A 15,958-nucleotide genomic window follows, 5' to 3' on the forward strand; every position below is an offset into this window, starting at 1 on the left:
TATGCATTCGTCATGAAAATTAAATAATTTTTTATTTTATGTTTTCTATATATTTTATTATTCAATTTTGATTATATTATTAAAATATTTTTAAATTTATACATAATTTTTAATTTAGTTGTGATTATATTATTAAAATGTTTAATTTATATAGAGTTATTTATTCATTTTTTATTATATTGTTGAAATATATTCTTCATTTATATATAATTATTGATTAATTATCTTTCAAAAGACAATGTTAAAATTGTAAAATAAAAATAAAAATTCAATAAGTAGTTAAAAACAACAAATTTGTCTTTTATGTGTGTAATTTGATCGATAGTTAGGGTGGCGGGAATTTAAAACCTGAATTTTTCCATTGGAATTGTTAGTTAAGTTATAAAACTTTTGGCAGGATAGTAAGAATTTTTTTTTTTTTTTTTAGAAATAATAGTAAGAAGTTAATATAACAAAAAATTGAGAATATATATTGTGGGGCCGGGAAATTTGAGGTCCCAGCCCACTTTACATTCAGGGCCCAAAGCCCAGGCCGAGGAGCCCTATTGCCGAGGACGTATGATGAAAGCCCCAAAAAGGCCCAAGGATGTGGCCGAGGATGATCTCACACTCAACACCTCACAAAACGCCTGAAGAAAAGGACAAACTCAGTACAGGGGCAGGATAAGGAAGAAAGCTGCCAACACCGCAGTATGGAGCCCTGCATCTGACAGGCCCATACTCCAGACCATGCTATTTAACATTTCCCAACCACCCCCAACCACTCGGATGTATGGATTGATAGGACGAGTCTATATCTCAAAAAGCAAAACTTACACATGGACACTAAATGGGAAGTAAACACTAGTATAAAAGGGAAAGAAAGCCAAAAGGGAGAGGAAGGAGGATAAAAAATCCTACAAAAAGGGAGAATGGGAAGGATATGATGCTCCTCGGACAAAGTCCGAGGACTTAAACCCTCCAAGCTACATCGATGTAAGGCTTAGCTATTCAGGCCAAACCTACCTTCGTATGAGCTTCCATAAAAATCATGATCAGACCGCTGTCCAGCGACCAAGGTCCAGCCTTTCAAGCCCACTCTCTATAAATTATATTGTTCGGACCCTTTACATACGAGCCCAATGTCATTCTTGGATCGCTAAAAATCGTGTCCCTACAATTGGCGCCGTCTGTGGGAAGGCTTGCGCGTTGGCACAGGTGGCGGTGGGGTCAAACCTCTGTCAAGCAAGGGTCTGTGAAGGTTCCTTCATTTCCAGCAACACACTGTTGTCATTCCGACATAAATTCCCGCTAGGGGCTACGCCTCGCAGTGCCAATGGCACGGGTAGCCCTAGGGGCTTCCAACATCAAGCTAACTCTCCCTACCTTGGTCGAGGGGCTAATAAAAAAAAAATAATACAAGTTTTGGATAGAACCAAGGCCTTGTATGGTCTTCGGACTCAAGCCTATGGCGAAACCAACTACTTAAAAGAAAAAATACAAGTTTCGGACAGAACCAAGGCCTTGTATGGTCCTCGGACTCAAGCCTATGGGGAAACCAACTACTTAAAAGAAAAAATACAAGTTTCGGACAGAACCAAGGCCTTGTATGGTCCTCGGACTCAAGCCTATGGGGAAACCAACTACTTAAAAGAAAAAATACAAGTTTCGGACAGAACCAAGGCCTTGTATGGTCCTCGGACTCAAGCCTATGGGGAAACCAACTACTTAAAAGAAAAAGTACAAGTTTCGGACAGAACCAAGACCTTGTATGGTCCTCGGACTCAAGCCTATGGGGAAACCAACTACTTAAAAGAAAAAATACAAGTTTCGGACAGAACCAAGGCCTTGTATGGTCCTCGGACTCAAGCCTATGGGGAAACCAACTACTTAAAAGAAAAAATACAAGTTTTGGACAGAACCAAGGCCTTGTATGGTCCTTGGACTCAAGCCTATGGGGAAACCAACTACTTAAAAGAAAAAATACAAGTTTTGGACAGAACCAAGGCCTTATATGGTCCTCGGACTCAAGCCTATGGGGAAACCAATTACTTAAAAGAAAAAATACAAGTTTTGGACAGAACCAAGGCCTTGTATGGTCCTCGGGTTCAAGCCTATGGGGAAACCAACTACTTTAAAGAAAAAATATAAGTTTTGGACGGACTCAACCCAGTACAATCATACCTCGGTCCTCGGATCAAAGGCCAAGTGTTATCGAAAACACGGCCAAAATTCCACACTACTCGGCAACCTTCTCGGATGGTTTATTTTGGGTTTCTCATTCTCGGGCAACTACCTCACGCGTGTCATGGTACACTCAGCTGTTATCTCGGTTAGTCTCATAAGTTTAATCTGCTATTGATTGGTATTATTATATTTGATAGTTTCAATAGGTTCAAATTAATAGCTTTTTGTTACAAGGTTTCCTGTCCTAAGTTTTATTAAAGGAAAATACACATGTAGCATACCCATTCACAAAGTAATTGCCGCAGAAAAGAAAAGTATTTAGAAGGAAACAAATTCATCTTTTATTAAGACAAAGAAATATTACAACGTACAATGAAAGAGCTTGAATAAGCTTATACTAAAAACTAACTACATAAGCAAAAAGAAAAGATACAAGGGAGTGAAGAAAAAGCAGAAGAAGAGGTGCAGAGAAGAGGGATGCAACAGTTCCAAAATGTTGTCTAAGAAAACCATTCCTCAATACTTTTACATGCCCATAACTCAGGCAGCAAAAGAACCTAACTTGAGGCTAGCACCTTTGAAGAAAAGGTGCAGGAAGAAGGAAGTTGATGAGCCTCCATGTTAGCCACGCTCGCGATAGAGCAGATGGCGCTGATGACGGAAAACCTTACTGCTGTTGCACCAAGAATCTGATGCAACCAGTCCCTGCTTCGGATTTTGACTGAAAGAGGTAGAGATATCATCCCCACCTTGACAAAACGGAGGATTATCTTGAGTCTGTGTCTTCCCTATCCAGACCGCACCACCTTGAGTCTTGGAAGGATTCGGTGCCTCTGAAGCGGGTGTAGATCCTTCACCCCCACCCGTGCCTCGGACATATTACTCTAAGGGTGAATTGCACTGGAGATGGAGACTGAGTATGGATGAAGGATTATGAATCTGGAGGGGCCGAAGGGTTTATATGTAAGAGGAGTAACCCCCTATCCTACTTATATAGAGGGCAAACTGGTGGCATTTAATCCATGCAGGTTTCCAAGAAGTGCTACAGACAAGACGGTCTTGGTACAACTTCCAACACCATCTGCGACCGTAAGGTTTGAATAACCTCGTGAAGGAAACATATTAATGGCGCGCCTCGAACACTGAAACGTCGAGGACGTCGCGTGAGAAAACCTAGAGGGATGTCTCACAATTTGGTGCACCCCCCATGCAAACGAAGAAACCCCGACATTAATGAAATGTAGAGCTGGGCAAGTCATGGTTTGGGCCTAACATCACCAAAACCCTCCTCCCCAACCACAAGGTCGGGCAGTAGGATTTTGAGGGGCTATTGTGGGGTCGGGAAATTTGAGGTCCCAGGCCACTTTACATTCAGGGCCCAAAGCCCAGGCCGAGGAGCCCTATTGCCGAGGACGTATGATGAAAGCCCCAAAAAGGCCCAAGGATGTGGCCGAGGACGATCTCACGCTCAACACCTCACAAAACGCCTGAAGAAAAGGACAAACTCAGTACAGGGGCAAGACAAGGGAGAAAGCTGCCAACACCGCAGTATGGAGCCCTGCGTCTGACAGGCCCATACTCCAGACCATGCTATTTAACCTTTCCCAACCACCCTCAACCACTCGGATGTATGGATTGATAAGACGAGTCTATATCTCAAAAAGCAAAACTTACACGTGGACACTAAATGGGAAGTAAACACTAGTATAAAAGGGAAAGAAAGCTAAAAGGGAGAGAAAGGAGGATAAAAAATCCTACAAAAAGGGAGAATGGGAAGGATATGATGCTCCTCGGACTTCGTCCGATGACTTAAACCCTCCAAGCTACATCAATGTAAGGCTTAGCTATTCAGGCCAAACCTACCTTCGTATGAGCTTCCATAAAAATCATGATCAGACCGCTGTCCGGCGACCAAGGTCCAGCCTTTCAAGCCCACTCTCTATAAATTATATTGTTCGGGCCCTTTACATACGAGCCCAATGTCATTCTTGGGTCGCTAAAAATCGTGTCCTTACATATATATTGTCATTTGAGAAGATCGTGTTAGTATATTTAGTGTCGGCTAATTTAGTGTCAAATTTTCTTTGAAATTTGCAAATTTTTCCTTATATTAAATTTCGTTTGTATTGAAACAAGATGATTAGGAGTTGAAATTGGAAATGTAGAAATTGGAATTTTGTTTGAGAGAAATTCTCATGTTAGGTGAGTTTCGAGCGAACATGACAGTTTCAAAAATCATTAAGTAAAAAAGTCTCACTTGTATCTCCCCTAACGCTCACTCAAGTGAGTTGGCACTTAAGAGAGATTAAAGTCATTATTGATTATATATGTTTTTTATACTGCAATCAATTGTCATTCACAATAATTAAATCACTAGTATAGTGATTGTTGAAAACGGAACTTCATTATAATGAGCATAACGTAGCAAAACACCTCTATGTGAGAGGCAAGAAATATACTCCTGGAGTACCTAAAAATGGTCCTAGCAAAACATATAAATAGTTGTAGTTTTTGTATTAAGAAATCGTGACTTGTGACTTTCATTTTGTTTATATGTATTTTTTGAGAGAGTTTCAAACTTATGTCGTTCGCTTCTAATGTTAACTCTTTATCATCTGACCAAGATATCAATTGGTTTTTGGTGTAGACGGGGACTCTTGTTCAACCATTAAAGATTTTATCAGTTGAGCTAACTGGAACCCACTGTTTATATATATTTTTAAAATTGAATAAATGCTAGTTTTATTATTCACTACTAGTATGATCGTACAATGCCTGAATTAATTAACATTTTATGCAAAAGGAAAAAAGACATTTTACAAATATGGTATATGATGTGTTAATTTATTCAGTTTGGCAAATCTCCTTTTGTTTTAATGAGAAATTATCACATCACCCATTAACTAAATAAAATGTGGAAATTAAAACTCACTACCACTTGCTATTGTGTATTTAAAACAAAATGACACTTCCAGTTAAAAAAGTACTGGAGGTAAGCCAAACCCTAATTTATTTATATAATTTTAGTATATTTATTATTCTTAAATGTATTTGGTCCCCAAAAATAAAATAATATATATATATATATATATATATATATATCTTTTTCTTTTTTAATTTTATCTTTGACTCCCATAGATAAAAATTCATAAAATCCTCGCCCTGTCCCGGAAAGAAGAGAAGAAAAAAGTCTCTAGAATCTCTAGATGATGTTTGTAAACTTTGTACGCGACACTCTCTGTTTATATTTATTTGGGGAAAAAAAAAACAATTTAACAATATTTTACAGGAGGGTGTGAAGATTAGAGGTTTTATACAAAATCTTCATAGAATTTAATCTGAATAAGATATTTGCCGAAGGACATCTAGCTTAGTGGGTTTTTCCCCAATTGGGTCAAGTAGTAGGCATGTATTTTTGATAAACAAAAAAATATTTTTGATAAAAAAAAATCATTTTATTTCATTATTTCATTTTATTTGTTGATTGATTAATGAAATTGACAACCACATGATATCTAAGGAGAGAACAACATCCAATAAATGTTCACAAATAATCTTCGATGGCCAGCCTTGAAATCTCTCTAAAATAGCTACCATTTCCAGTAGAAGAGTCTATGTATATCACTATATATTACTTCTTCTTTTTTCATGTAAAAAACAGAATAATATATATCTAGCCTTCCAAAGATGATAGGATTTGAAAAGGCCATTAACAATGGGTTTGCATCTCATAATGAATTTGTAAAGAAGGGGGGGGGGGGGGGGGGGGGGGGAAGCGGAATTGTTAAAATGCTTAGGAATAGAGAATTTCTTAACTAATTTAACAATCTTTTTTTCTTTCCCTTATGCCTTATCCCAGAAAAAACCTTTACAAAAGGGATTAAGGGTAAGGAGCCCTGCAACTAATAGATCATGAAAGAGTTACTCCAGGGGAAGCAAACTATGCAACTCTAAGAGAATAGCATTTCAAATGTATACATGGATTGCAAAAAGTTCTGAGCTGCAATATCTCATAAGAGCACATAGGGTTCTATAATGAAATTATTTCCAGGGAAAACCTATAGGGTAAAACCATGAAATGCAAGGAGAAGAGCAAAACTGAGATAAAGAAAGACGTAATACTTATATCATTGTTACAAAATACATAAAAAAGAAAACAAATAATATTATTATTTTTAGTGGGGAAGGGAAAGCAGGATTGAACCATGGACATCAAATACTACGAAGGGTGTCACTATCATTGAACTACCACTTAATTAATATATTAATTATTATTCCACGGACTTAACAGTCCATGATATACCAAGAACAACCTCCTCATCTTCAGTTGTTGATGCAGAATTCCTTGTAGAAATACACCTTCCAGAATTGAGGACCACCCAACCCAACATTGCAATCACTAATTCCAAAAATGTTTTGTTGTACACCATCTTTCTTCTTTACTTTTCAGTATGCAAAAATCGATTTGCAATGGTTGGATTTATATAGGCTTCAAGAAGTGTGAGAAATCCTATAAATCGTGTTAATTTTATGATTATACAACAAACAATTTTTATCATTAAAACAAAGTCATGACTGGGATATAATTCTCATTCTATATAAAGAAAACGTAAGGAATACACAACAATACTTTCCACATATATATATATATATATATTGATATATTTCAAGTGCAACATCATCCGGATTATATTTCATTAAAAGCAAGGCAATGCCAATATCATTTTTTTTTTTTGGGGGGTGAAATTAACAAGTTTTCCATCCGAAAGTAATTTTAACAAAAAATAAATTAACTTTTTTTTTTTGAGAATTAAAATAAATTAACTTTAGTACTCCAATTAGTTTTCCTTTTTCCATATTTGAAATTATATTACCAAATATGCTTATAGGTTTTTCTTTGTACTCCTTAATGTTATTGAATTTTCTCTTTTGAATAAAAAAATGTCACTGAATCTTCATGTGATAGGTTTCTCAAAAAAAAAAAAAAAAAAAAAAGAATCTTCATGTGATAGATATTGCGCCATTCAAAATCCATAAATCAAAACGTTGGGTGATTATTTGTTCCATCATGGTCCTAGACTCCTAGTCCTATCTAATTTCATTATTTTTGTACAGATTCTTGCATCTCCAATTCTGATCATAATTCTTCTTATTGTAAGTTACTATATTTAGAGGGACATTCGTGGTTCTCAAAATTCTTGGCTGTCCCAGACTCCCAATGGGTTGGCACTTTCTCTAACACACAAGGCCTTCCATTTAACGAATAATGCATGAGAAATTTATCGAAAAGTAATTGTAAGCAAAAAGAATTTGTAAGAATGTGTAATGTATTTAAATTAGAGTTTATTTAGAAAAGATCAAAAGTAATTAAATTAAAACTTCATTAGTGCATGGTTTCTTTATTCTAAATTTCTAACAAGTAAACAATGAGTTCTAATTGGTTTTAATTAATATGTACTAAAAGCCAAATAATATATATATATATATATATATTATTTTAAAAAAATTAAATAATATATATTATTATTCAACTTCCATTAAATTTTTTATAAAAAAATTGGAAAATATTTTTCAATCATTAAATGGATTTTTTAAAATTTAAAGAAAAAAATTTTAAATTTGGACAAGGACAACTATAGGGAGATGGATTATAAAAACCCAAATAACGAATTTAGGGAGGCCTAAATAATATTGGGCCATAGGCAAGAACAGACTCAATATGCAATCCCCAAATGAAAGCCCCCACAAAGGCATATACCTTGGAACACGGATTAAAGAGATAACGTAACGAAAGCCTCTATAAAGGCATATACTTTGGACCACAAATTAAAGATGTGCCTCATTATGAGCCTGACAATAAGTCACATATAGTAAAATACCTCTGTCGAGCTACCTGTGTCAGCTTAAGCTTCGAGCATCTGAGGAATAATCTCAGAACAAATGGGATTATCCGATGACACTTTTTAAAAACTTCCAGATAAATCTACTGTAATTTGTCTAATAAACTTGTATTTAATGCTGAATAACTGATTAGGATAAGACAAAAAGCCTTAAAAGTCTCTATTCATGAGGAAAGAAGTACCCAATAGGACAGAGGGCTATCCAACTGAATAAGGACGGTTCATGCTGGAGCTCATGCTGGAGAAGAAAAAGGAGCAAATACAATAAAGGATAAGGATGAAAAAAAGAGAGGAAGGTGAAGGATAAAAGGAAAGAAACTCACTATGAGAAATGTAATGAGAAAAACTTTTTTTTAATCAAAACTCTGAAATGTAAAGAGGTTTTTTTTAATTACCTTTTATGTAGAATGAGGAAGGGAAGGACTCAACGGGAGATGGTAATCCAGCAGCGGAGCCACTAAAACAAGAAGAACCATCTGTGGATAAAAAACCTACAGATGAATCTGAAACCAAGCTTTCAGAGGTTGAAAAATCTGAAACTCCCCCTGTCCAAGATGTTGATGCTCAAAATCCAGAAACTCCAATTGAAGTGACCCTTGCCCCAGTTGTTGATACTCAAAAGCATGGAACTCCAGTTGAACTGACCCCTATCCCAGTTGTTGATGCTCAAGAGTCGGAAACTCCAGTTCGACAGACGCATCTTTCAGAAGTTGTCAATGCTCCTGAGAAGGCTGAAACACAGAAAAAAATTGAAATTGCACCAACCGAAGCTCCAGATGTTGCCAATGGAACAGAGAAAGCAATTGAACCTGCACCAGCTGTAGAGAGCCAAACCAATGGGACATCCGAGGAAAAGAAAATAGAAGCCTCAGATGATGTTGCTAGTGCTTATGAGGAGGCCAAAACACTGAAACCAATTGAAGCTGCAGTAGGTACAGAGAGCCAAAAGGATGTTACATCTGAAGAAAATAAAACAGAAGCAAAGGAGAGTACTGAAGTTAAAGCCAATGTGTGATGAGGGTCTTCTAAGACTTATATTAGGCAGGAAGTGATGCATTGCTTGTTTATTCTAGAGGGTACGGATGCCCATGATATGGTTGTTTCAAACCAAGTAAAGATTGTTCACTGCTTCTTGGCAACTTATTTAGTGGCATTGTTTAGAGGAGTTGTTTCTTTCGATTTGTTACATGTCATCCTTCTTTTCTTTTGAGTTTGTTTCATAGATAATTTTTTTACTTGCATTTGAACATATGGGAATATGGGATTGTTAGGTTATATGAACGAGTATAGATTGTTTTAATGTTTTATATGCTGTATTTTTCACATCTCTGCTGCTCTTTTTTCCATTAATGCCCCTACATCTCTGAACTTGAAAGAGCACGGGACTCACTAAATTGTAATACTTGAACTGAGAATAAGACGTCTAGGTCAGCTAGTTGTTAGACATAAGGTTCAGAACTAACTGGGTTGGGTTTAAGTTTGACAAAGCAGATAGAAATCAGAACATGCCAATTATAATTATGGCTAATATAGTTATATTCTTGGCACCAAGCAATAATAATTATTGCTTGAAAGTTGAATTACAGGTTAGCCAAGTATGACCTGACCATTGTAGAAAAGTAGGTGTTTGTATTACTTTCAAAGAAAAATGGAAAACAAAGTAGCCAGTGAAAAATTCTGGAAGGCATTGTCCAGACGTTTCACCGTACTCTGGTTTGGTCCATATGTGAAAAGCATGTAATTCAAAACTCTTGGCAGTTAGCCAGTCTTTTTTGCTAGTAGCAGTTCAGGTGAAGTTAGAAATAGTTGTGTTTTGATATATGCTATATATTTATTAAAATTGTTCAAATGCATACTATATAGTTGGTTTATTGATTTTATTTCTTGTATAGTAATGATGATGATGATGTGTAAAATGACTATATAATTTTGATGTAAGTAGTTGAGTACTAAGTTCAATAGAATCGTTTGCTAGCAACCAGAACTAAACACCTTGATAATATATCAAATGGAATTATTTTATAAAGAAAGGTCATTAGTAGTTATTTAATGTGAAAATTTTCGCTCTCCATTATATTCAAAGAGTCTATTCATTCAAGTGCTTACATCTAGATAAAGTTTACAATACGACAACACAACGTCCCCATTAACTATTGGTTGTAATCTCTACATCACTGTTCTTTCACACAGGAATAGGATGTTTCAACTTTCAAGATCTAGACCGATATATAGGCAAATTCAAGTGCTTCGTTTTGAAGAAATCCAATTAATCAGAAACAAAATCGAAAGTCATTTCAACCCAACAACATAAAAATAAGTAAAATAAATAGTCTACAACTATAAGTGTAGAACTGGAGAAGGTATTTAATATCAAATAATACCATATCAGCGATATCAAAATCCAATAAATATAAGACATGGGCTACATCTTTTGTTAATACAATTTTATATTTTTATAGTGAGACTTCTTGTTTTGGGAGAAAGACTTCTTTTCAGTCCCATGTTGGAAAATGAAAAAGGATGCTATATTTTTTTTCCTTTATAAATAGCACTCTCCATTAAGAAATTTTAAGCATGAATATATGGGCTATTTTATTGTGTAGGCCTAATGTTCATTAGTTTATTCATAGAAGTAACTCTTTTTTTCTTTTCTTTTTTTGAGAAATTTTTAGAAGTCACTTAATTGTCTCTATAGAACTTGAACAAGAGAATTTATTTTTTGGTAAATTCTGGCATCATGCCAAACAAATTATGTGCAAATATGCGAATTTGGGCCTAAAAAGGAATCACTAGGACCAATTTAGGATTGGACTTTGGAGTGCTTAGGAGCTGGGATATCATTTACTCCGACAACCTGGCATTTTGCTAAAAAAATTGCGGGCAAATCTACAAGCTTGGGCCTAAAAAGGGATAAAATGGCCTAATTCAAGTCTGAACTTCCCTTCTTCTTCTTTTTCTTTTTTCTTTTTTTAATAATACTGAGTATTTTAACAAACACGAAAAGAGGGGAAATCTGAACTTCCTTGATTGTAAGGGCTTTTGTTTTCTTTTTTTGGGAGGGTTATTTTGATTATCTTGTGTTTTCTTTTCTTCTCTTAATACTAAAGAAAGAAAGAAAGAGAAACAAGACAACAAGGGAAGCTCATCAATTCCCTAAACCTTTGCTGCAAGAACAAGAAAAATGAAAAAGAGTCAAAAGCCCTTACTCTTATCTCATGTTCAAGTTCTAAGAATGCCAAAGCAATTGAAGCACAGTGTCCCATTTTTCTTGGTAAGATAAACAATTTATGCTTTCACCACACACTAATCACATGGTCTAATCCAATTTTTTATTTTATGAACGAAAAAGAGAGGGTGGGGGCGATCATATGTGACTTACCCCTCAGGGCATGACCTAATAGGGGCACCTCCCGCTAAAAAATGTTAGATTGAGCTATAGCTACTGTGACCGAGGTACCACAGACCTCACCCTAGCCCCCAAGAGAGCCAGCGGATGAGGCGCCACGCAGATCTAATCCAATTTATTAACATCATCCATTGAAAAATTATATATTCTTCTTCAATACCACACAGAAAAGTTAATTACCATTAAATAAAGTTGACTTGACTCTTTAGTCTTTAGTCTTTAGCCTTTACAAAAGAGTAATAAATAAAAAAGTTAAGTTGACTGATTCTAAAGACAAGGTCACTGAAACAGAGGTGAGGTCCATGGCATAGGCATACCCAACATTTCTTGAGACTAATCATCATGGATGATCATGAATGATGATACTGGGCCCTTTTGAGTAAAGAGCTGATAATGAATTGAAAAACCATGCCTAACCGACTACCACCACAACCACCTTCTACTCTTCTTTTATCATATATATATATATATATATATATATATGATGATACTGGGCCCATGGGCAGAATAGTTGATCTTCACACAATTTATCACTTCATGACTTGGTCTTTTTCTATCCGTCTAAGCTGACGACCAACTACAACAAAATAATTTTTGGGGGAGGTATATATGCACTATCAACTACACAAGAATTTTCTCAAACAGTTTGAAAACTAAACAAAGGCTAACAAATTCAAGGATATAGCTGAACGTAATTGTTATGCATATATGATAAATAATATCATTAATGGCAGGCCCGCTCAATTAATGTATTTTGGGCCTAAGGTAGCGATATTTACTTAAATATTAATTAAATAATATTTATATGATTTTTAATATTTTTGTTTCATTTAAAATACAGTTTTATTGCCTTTTTGATACAAAATTACTAAGTTTTTGTATTCTAGTTCCACTAATAATTCCTTTTTTCAATTGATAATATAGCAATTCCACCTAATCTTTCTTGTGACATAGTTGATATTAACTAGGATTTCATTGATTTTAATTTCAAAAAAATTCTTTATGCAAACACATTTTTAACAAGTATTGTGAGTAATTTTTGATAAACAATAATTCATCTGATCAATCCTTTTATATAATTTTGTATGTTAATTGGAGTTTTTTCATCTTTTTGAGAAACTCTTTTTTTTTTTTTTTTTGGTAACTTTTAGTTTTGCAAATAAATCTAAATCATCAATATCAAAATAAATATCATATTTGAGAAAGATTAAGACTATATTTTTTCAAACTATCATTGTCTAGATTTTAATTTTTCAATAATAATTAAAGTTGAAAGGAGAGAGCAGTCAAACACCATAAATTGATTGATAAACAACTACAAAGAAAAAAAAAAAAAGAGAGAGAAAAAAAAAAAAATCAAGATGGAGAGTAGCAAGGAGAACAGTGAGCTAGGCTGCTAGGGGAAAAAAAAAGGTATTGATGTCTTCATAAATGAGGAGACGCGGAACTGTGGTTTTTTCTTTTTTCTTTTGGTTGTCGTTGTTTTAAGAGATAGTCATGGTCACTCTCTTAGCAATGTTGGATTTCATGCAGTAAACATTGGATTTCAGTAATGAATTTGATTGGAAAACTATTAATTCTTATTTTAATTTTAATAGAGAAAAAAAAGGGAAATTAAAGTTTGTTTACCCTCCATTAATATTTTTTTTGAGAGATGGAAAATTTTTATACTTTTAAATTGCCACAAATAATGTAAAACACGTTAATAGAGTGCACAACATTGAAAGAGAAGATAATTTTAATTGACTAAAATTTTTGGATCTTAATTAAAATTATTGCACTGTGAAACAAATAAACAGTGCATTGTATTGGCCAATAAAAAGGCCTTAATTCTTTTCTTTTCTTTTTTTTGCTAGGTGAGAGGCAGTATTATTGTTTTATATTTTTATATTAAGCTGTAAGTAAGATGGATATAGTATACTTTATTGATTAATAATAGAGGGCACTTTTTTCATATGGGGCCTTATTCTATTGCCTAATTTCCTAATGGTTGAGCCACCACAATTAAATGGTTTGATATTTTATCTTTGGACCAAAAATATTTGATTTTAGTGAAAAATATAAGTAACAAATTTTATGGGGACAAAATTAAATATTAAAATCAATGGGTTCAGCCCTAGATAGAGGTGAGCTTTATAGCCCAATTGGATGGTGCTTTAGTAAGTTGACCTTTTTTTTTTCTTTTTTTCTTTTTAATGCTAAAGTGCAAGTTCATTTATGAAACAAAATTTAGAAAGATACTAAAAAAAAAAAAAAAAATTGTATTTGATACTCTTATTAGTGGATTCTAGTTAGTTGAATTAGTAAAGTCTCTTATCATTAAATTAGAAATCTAAAGTTCAAAACATACTGACACCAAAAATCAATTTTAAATTTGGTAATGTTAGCCACAAATCAATATCAATATCCATATAAAAGCAGAGACCTCGTGCGGGAGTGCATGAGATCTTGCCAAGTGACGCTCTAATTTTATATTTAGCCTTTTTTTTTACTTCTTTCATTAAATTTCTATATCAATATGAGTTGTGATAGTCCCAAGTATTTTCACTTTTCAGTTTTCTATTAAAAAATGAGAATACACAATTTGATTGATTCGCCAATATTTCATACTTTTTTTTCTTTTTTGATGAAGTTTTATACTTTTCTCACAACCCATAGTTTTGAGTAAAGTTTGTGTTCTAGAAATTTTCTTAACACAATCCTTTAGACGGTCCCATTATTTTTTCAAAGAAAACCTTTCTTTCAAAAAAATTGTATTAATGCAATCCTTCTATGTACAACTCTCTCTTCTTCCCTTTCCCTTCCCTTACTTTTTCCCCCCTTCCTTCCTTTTCAGTCATCTCCCTTACAACCAAATAGGATATTAGTTTCCAAATTCAACTAATAAAAAAAAAAGTGTTTAGAGGATATTAATAAAAAGAGTCCAAATTTGGTAAGAATGGGGTGTAAAATCCATATTTTACACCATCCAATAAGAGACTGTCACATCAATTTTTTACTTAAAACTCAATACATCATACCACAATTAATAACATCTTAATAAACTCTCATTTTGGTTGAATTTTTAGATGAGTATTATAATTGATTAAGTGTGGTTGTGCTTATTCTTTGATATGTAAAAAAACATGTTTAATTACCATTTTAGTCTTTAACACTTTTTTTTTTTTTAGTCTTTAACACTTGTACTATGTGTCAAAATGGTTTTTGGCATCTTAAACGTGTCAATTTTATTTCTAAACTTTTAATATTGTGTCAAAATAATCCTTATTATTAAGTGGTACGTGAAAAAAAATTGATGTATCTAACATTAATATCAAAATAATATTTTTATGCCATCTAAGCTATCCTTTGAATTATCAAGTGTCCTTAATTATAAAATAAAATAAAATATTTGAAAATATATTATTTGCATCTCCATAAGTAAATGAGATGTCATTTTATTAGCAAAAATTGAAAATTTCTTTTCTTTTCTTTTCCTCTGCTTTCTCGACAACCAAGCGGGGTTTAATTCTTGAATTTTTAGTTAAAGTGCTCATGAACATCATCTGAAAAACATACTATTTACCTAATTTTAAAATGAAAATTAAAAAAAAAAATCGAAATGTCAATTTTTTACATTATCATTTTTTAAGAAGTTAAAGTTATTACCAATTATTTTATAAAAATCTTGTAGATTAACATGGTAATGAATATAATCAGTGTCATGTGAACAAGGTAATAAATCAATTTTCTAATTATTTTCTATTTTGTGTTTAAAAATTAATACATCCATTTAATAAAACTAGTGTGTAACCCCGTACATATGCACAAGTAAATCTAAAAATAATCACAATTATATATATATGTGTGTGTGTGTGTGTGTGTGTGTGTGTGTGTATCTAATTGGATCTAGACTCTTCGGTTTTTGCACCCAATAATTCACTTACTACAAAAATTAAAAATTTAGATGGGACACATGGCATAAAATTGAACTCCAATTAAAATTCAATTTAGAATCTAATTGAATTTAGACTCTTTGATTTTTGCACCTAATAATTGACACACAAATTTAAAAATTAGATGAGACAGTGGTGCAAAATTAGACTCCAATTTAGAATTTATTTGAATTTTCTCTCAATTTTGGCTATATATAGAGCAACCTACCATCACTCTATTTAAAATTACATGTGCATGAAATCATAGTCCCATATATGGCCCTTTTTTAGGAGCTACTATCTCATCAAAAAAAACAAAAACAAAAAAGTTAGTATATTGCAATGTATTTGGAATGATGAGTCCATCGGTATTTGGAATCCATGTTTTTGTTAATAATAATTGTGGGGCCCAAGAATTCGTGGTCTTGGCCCATTTTTACATTGGGGCCCAAGGCCTGAGCCGAGGAGGGGTATAGCCGAGGACGTGTAATAAAAATCCAAGTAGTCTTGAGACATAGCCAAGGATAATTCTGTCCTCGGCATATCCGAGGTCTCCCTGAAAGAAAGGGCAA

General features: G+C 33.7%; 1 protein-coding gene and 1 long non-coding RNA gene across 3 annotated transcripts in view; one reads left to right on the plus strand and one right to left on the minus strand.

Annotated features, from left to right (window-relative positions):
• LOC126702704 (MLO-like protein 1) overlaps positions 1-15,958 on the plus strand; it is a 98,830-nt gene that overhangs the window by 73,739 nt on the left and 9,133 nt on the right. The window lies entirely within an intron of this gene.
• Positions 8,197-9,482, minus strand: LOC126702708 (uncharacterized). The gene is made up of 2 exons (XR_007647823.1): positions 8,462-9,482; positions 8,197-8,304 (listed from the first exon to the last, which is right to left on the minus strand). It is a non-coding gene; the product is annotated as an uncharacterized LOC126702708 (long non-coding RNA).

This window comes from Quercus robur, chromosome 10 (assembly GCF_932294415.1).
Source record: "Quercus robur chromosome 10, dhQueRobu3.1, whole genome shotgun sequence".
Lineage (NCBI taxonomy): Eukaryota > Viridiplantae > Streptophyta > Magnoliopsida > Fagales > Fagaceae > Quercus > Quercus robur.